We start from the raw sequence: 6,160 nt of genomic DNA, 5'->3' as shown, positions 1-6,160 counted from the left end.
GACATTTGTTGAACCCAGTTTCTGTGCCAGTTTGGGCGTTCAACTCTGGTTTGGATCCTTTTCTGGCGCTGAACGCCAGATTTGGGCAGAAGGCCGGCGTTGAACGCCGGTTTACGTCGTCAATTCTTGGCCAAAGTATGGACTATTATATATTGCTGGAAAGCCCTGGATGTCTACTTTCCAACGCAATTGGAAGCGCGCCATTTCGAGTTCTGTAGCTCCGGAAAATCCATTTTGAGTGCAGGGAGGTCAGAATCCAACAGCATCAGCAGTCCTTTTTCAACCTCTGAATCTGATTTTTGCTCAAGTCCCTCAATTTCAGCCAGAAAATACCTGAAATCACAGAAAAACACACAAACTCATAGTAAAGTCCAGAAATGTGAATTTAACATAAAACTAATGAAAACATCCCTAAAAGTAACTAGATCCTACTAAAAACATACTAAAAACAATGCAAAAAGCGTATAAATTATCCGCTCATCACAACACCAACTTAAATTGTTGCTTGTCCCCAAGCAACTAAAAATTAAATAGGATAAAAAGAAGAGAATATACTATAAATTTCAAACTATCAATGAAACAGAGCTTCAATCATATGAGCGGACTTATAGCTTTTTGCCTCTTGAATAGTTTTGGCATCTCACTTTATCCATGAGGTTCAGAATGATTGGCATCTATAAGAACTCAGAGTTCAGATAGTGTTATTGATTCTCCTAGTTCAGTATGATGATTCTTGAACACAGCTATTTTATGAGTCTTGGCCGTGGCCCTAAGCACTTTGTTTTCCAGTGTTACCACCAGATACATAAATGCCACAGACACATAATTGGGTGAACCTTTTCAGATTGTGACTCAACTTTGCTAAAGTCTCCAATTAGAGGTGTCCAGGGTTCTTAAGCACACTCTTCTTTTGCTTTGGACCTTGACTTTAACCGCTCAGTCTCAAGTTTTCACTTGACACCTACACGCCACAAGCACATGGATAGGGACAGCTTGGTTTAGCCGCTTAGACCAGGATTTTATTCCTTTAGGCCCTCCTATCCACTGATGCTCAAAGCCTTGGGATCCTTTTTATTTGCCCTTGCCTTTTGGTTTTAAGGGTTATTGGCTTTTTCTGCTTGCTTTTTCTTTTTCTTTCTATTTTTTTTATTCTTTTTTTTTTTTTTTCGCAAGCTTTGTTCTTTGCTGCTTTTTCTTGCTTCAAGAATCATTTTTATGATTTTTCAGATTATCAAATAACATGTCTCCTAGTCATCATTCTTTCAAGAGCCAACATATTTAACATTCTTAAACAACAACTTCAAAAGACATATGCACTGTTCAAGCATACATCCAGAAAACAAGAAGCATTGTCACCACATCAATATAATTAAACTAAGTTCAAGGATAAATTCAAAACTCATGTACTTCTTGTTCTTTTGATTTAAAACATTTTTCATTTAAGAGAGGTGATGGATTCATAGGACATTCATAACTTTAAGACAAAGTTGCTAACTACTAATGATCATGTAATGAAGGCACAAACATAGATAAGCACATAACATAGAAAATGAAAAACAGAGAAAGTAAGAACAAGGAATGAGTCCACCTTAGTGATGTCCTTGAGCTCTTCTATGTCTCCTCCTTGTCTTTGCTGCTCCTCCTTCATTGCTTTTAGATCTTCTCTAATTTCATGAAGGATGATGGAGTGCTCTTGATGTTCCACCCTTAGTTGCTTCCAATAATTGTGTGGAAGAAAATGTATCCCCTGAGGTATCTCAGGGATCTCTTGATTTGCAGTCAAATGTTCTACCACTGAGCTATAGACCCTTGATGGAAGCTTTTGTCTTCCCTTTCCTCTTTCTAGAGGCTTCTCTGGCCCTAGGTGCCATCAATGGTTATGGAAAAAACAAAAAAAGCTATGCTTTTTACCACACCAAACTTAGAATGTTGCTCGCCCTCGAGCAAAAGAAGAAAGAATAGAAGAATAAGAAGAAGATATGGAGGAGATGGAGGGAGATGTGTATTCGGCCATATGGGTGGGATTGGGTGGGAAAGAGATGTTGAATTTTGAAGGAAAGTGGGTGTTTGGATGTGAGTGGTAAAGGGTTAATTAGGGAAGAGTGTTTATTGGGAATAGAGGATGATTGAGAAGAGAGAAGAGAGTGAGTGGAGGTAGGTGGGGATCTTGTGGGGTCCACAGACCTTAAGGTGATCCTGTGAGGTCCACAGATCTTGAGGTGTCAAGGCATTTACATCCCTGCACCAAGTTAGGCATGCAAAATGCCCTTGCACACAACTCTGGGCGTTCAGCGCCAGGTTGGTGCCCATTTTGGGCGTTCAACGCCCATTTGCTGCCATTTCTGCCGTTGAACGCCAGAACCATGCTTGTTCTGGGCGTTCAGCGCCAGGATGCTCCCATTCTGGGCGTTCAGCACCAGAACTATGCTCTGTTCTGGCGTTTGAACGCTAGACAGATGCTCCTCCAGGGTGTGATTTTTCTTATGCTGTTTTTGATTCCGTTTTTGAATTTTTTGTTTATTTTGTGACTCCACATGATCATGAACCTAAGAAAACATGAAAAACAATAAAAATAAGAATTAGATAAACATTGGGTTGCCTCCCAACAAGCGCTTCTTTAATGTCAATAGCTTGACAGTGGGCTCTCATGGAGCCTCACAGATGTGCAGAGCTTTGTTGAGACTCTCCAACACCAAACTTAGAGTTTGAATATGGGAGTTCAACACCAAACTTAGAGTTTGGTTGTGGCCTCCCAACACCAAACTTAGAGTTTGACTGTGGGGGCTCGGGTTGACTCTGCTTTGAGAGAAGCTTTTCAAGTTTCCTCTCCATGGTTGCAGAGGGAGATCCTTGAGTTTTGAATACAAGGGAGTTCTCATTCCATTGAAGGACTATTTCACCTCTGTCAACATCAATCACAGCTCTTGCTGTGGCCAGGAAAGGTCTTCCTAGGATGATGGATTCATCCTCTTCCTTTCCAGTATCCAGGACTATGAAATCAGCAGGGATGTAAAGGCCCTCAACCTTTACTAACACGTCCTCTATTTGTCCATAAGCCTGTCTCCTTGAGCTGTCTGCCATCTCTAATGAGATTTTAGCAGCTTGCACCTCATAGATTCCCAGTTTCTCTATTACAGAGAGGGGCATGAGGTTTATTCCTGAACCAAGGTCACACAGAGCCTTAAAGATCATGGTGCCTATGGTACAGGATATTATGAACTTTCCAGGATCCTGTCTCTTCTGAGGCAATGTCAGTTGATCCAGATCACTTAGTTCATTGATGAACAAGGGAGGTTCAACTTCCCAAGCATCAATGCCAAATAATTTGGCATTCAGCTTCATGATTGCACCAAGAAACTTGGCAGTTTGCTCTTCAGTGACATCCTCATTCTCTTCAGAAGAGGAATACTCATCAGAGCTCATGAAGGGCATAAGGAGGTCCAATGGAATCTCTATGGTCTCTAGATGAACCTCAGAATCCTTTGGTTCCTCAGAGGGAAGCTCCTTATTGATCACTGGACGTCCCAGGAGGTCTTCCTCCTTGGGATTCACGTCCTCTCCTCTCCTCACAGGTTCGGCCATGGCGCTTATGTCAATGGCCTTGCACTCTCCTTTTGGGTTCTCTTCTGTATTGCTTGGGAGAGTACTAGGAGGGATTTCAGTGATCCTTTTACTCAGCTGGCCCACTTGTGCTTCCAGATTTCTAATGGAAGACCTTGTTTCATTCATGAAACTTACAGTGGCCTTAGATAGATCAGAGACTAGATTTGCTAAATTAGAAGCATTTTGTTCAGAGTTCTCTGTCTGTTGCTGAGTTGATGATGGAAAAGGTTTGCTATTGCTAAACCTATTTCTTCCACCATTATTAAAGCCTTGTTGGGGCTTTTGATCCTTCCATGAGAAATTTGGATGATTTCTCCATGTTGAGTTATAGGTGTTTCCATAAGGTTCACCTAAATAATTTACCTCTGCTATTGCAGGGTTCTCAGGATCATAGGCTTCTTCTTCAGAAGATGCCACTTGAGTACTGTTGGATGCAGCTTGCATTCCATGCAGACTCTGAGAAATCATATTGACTTGCTGAGTCAATATTTTGTTCTGAGCCAATATGGCATTCGGAGTATCAACTTCAAGAACTCCCTTCTTCATAGGCGTCCCATTGCTTACAGGATTCCTTTCAGAAGTGTACATGAACTGGTTATTAGCAACCATGTCAATGAGTTCTTGAGCTTCTGCAGGCATTTTCTTTAGGTGAATGGATCCACCTGCAGAAGTGTCCAGTGACATCTTTGATAGCTCAGATAAACCATCATAGAATATATCCAGGATGGTCCATTCTGAAAGCATGTCAGAAGGACACTTTTTGGTCAACTGTTTGTATCTTTCCCAAGCTTCATAGAGAGATTCACCTTCTTTCTGTCTGAAGGTTTGAACATCAGCTCTAAGCTTGCTCAGCTTTTGAGGAGGAAAGTACTTGGCTAAGAAAGCCGTGACCAACTTATCCCAAGAGTTCAGGCTGTCTTTGGGTTGAGAATCCAACCATAATCTAGCTCTGTCTCTTACAGCAAAAGGGAAAAGCATGAGCCTGTAGACTTCAGGATCTATTCCATTAGTCTTAACAGTATCACATATCTGCAAGAATTCAGTTAAGAACTGAAAAGGATCTTCAGATGGAAGTCCATGAAACTTGCAGTTCTGCTGCATCAGAGAAACTAATTGAGGTTTCAGCTCAAAGTTGTTTGCTCCAATGGCAGGAATGGAGATGCTTCTTCCATGTAAATTGGAATTAGGTGCAGTAAAGTCACCAAGCATCTTCCTTGCATTATTATTATTTTCGGCGGCCATCTCCTCTGCCTGTTCGAAAATTTCTGAAAGGTTATCTCTGGATTGTTGTATTTTAGCTTCTCTTAATTTTCTCTTCAGAGTCCTTTCAGGTTCTGGATCTGCTTCCACAAGAATGTTCTTATCCTTGCTCCTGCTCATATGACAAGGAAGAATGGCCAGAAAAATGATAATAATAATAGAGATCCTTTATACCACAGTATAGGGATCCCTTTGTGAGTGGAAGAAAAGAGGGGGAGATAAAGAATGTGATGTAAAGGAAGAAACACAACTGTGAGAATGGAAGAGATGTGAGATGAGATGTTAGGATATGAATGAATAAATAGAATAGGATGTGGGAGGTAAAATTTTCGAAAATTATTTTGAAAAGGAGTTAGTGATTTTTGAAAATTGGTTTTTGAAAATTTGTTAGTATTTTTCGAAAATTTTTGAAATAAAAAATAAAAATAAAAATAATTAGTTAATTAAAAAGAAATTTTTGAAAAAGGGGAGATATTTTCGAAAATTAGAGAGAGAGAGAGTTAGTTAGGTAGTTTTGAAAAAGTTAAGAAACAAACAAAAAAGTTAGTTAGTTAGTTGAAACAAATTTTGAAAAGATAAGAAGATAGGAAGTTAGAGAAGATATTTTGAAACCAACTTTTTGAAAAAGATAAGATAAGAAGATATTTTTGAAAAGATATGATAGAAATTAGTTTTGAAAAAGATTTGATTTTTAAAATCACAATTAATGACTTGATTCATAAGAAATCACAAGATATGATTCTAGAACTTAAAGTTTGAATCTTTCTTAACAAGCAAGTAACAAACTTCAAATTTTTGAATCAAAACATTAATTGTTTATGTTATTTTCGAAAATTATGATATAAAATAAGAAAAAGATTTTTTTGAAAAATATTTTTGGAATTTTCGAAAATAACTAAGAATTTTGAAAAAGATTTGATTTTTGAAAAAGATTTTGAAAAAGATAAGATTTTCAAATTGAAAATTTGATTTGACTCATGAGAAACAACTTGATTTTAAAAATTTTTGAAAAAGTCAATCCAAATTTTCAAATTTGATGAGAGAAAAAGGGAAAGATATTTTTTTGATTTTTGAAATTTTTATGAAAAACATGAAAAATATGCAATGCATGAAATTTTTAGATCAAAACAATGAATGCATGTATGAATGATATGAATGTCAAGATGAACACCAAGAACACTTTGAATGTCATGATGAACATCAAGAACATATTTTTGAAAAATTTTTAATGCAAAGAAAACATGCAAGACACCAAACTTAGAATTCTTTAATGCTTAGACACTAAGAATTCAAGAAT

General features: G+C 38.1%; 1 non-coding gene across 1 annotated transcript; it reads left to right on the top strand.

Moving 5' to 3' along the window:
- The first annotated feature begins 4,341 nt into the window (after nt 1-4,341).
- Nucleotides 4,342-4,449, top strand: LOC112753448 (small nucleolar RNA R71). Its single transcript, XR_003177836.1, has one exon. It is a non-coding gene; the product is annotated as a small nucleolar RNA R71 (small nucleolar RNA).
- Nucleotides 4,450-6,160: the final 1,711 nt, after the last annotated feature.

Source organism: Arachis hypogaea, chromosome 15 (genome assembly GCF_003086295.3).
Source record: "Arachis hypogaea cultivar Tifrunner chromosome 15, arahy.Tifrunner.gnm2.J5K5, whole genome shotgun sequence".
NCBI lineage: Eukaryota > Viridiplantae > Streptophyta > Magnoliopsida > Fabales > Fabaceae > Arachis > Arachis hypogaea.
Note: the sequence above shows the minus strand (reverse complement) of the source record. Positions and strands in the feature narration are given on the sequence as shown.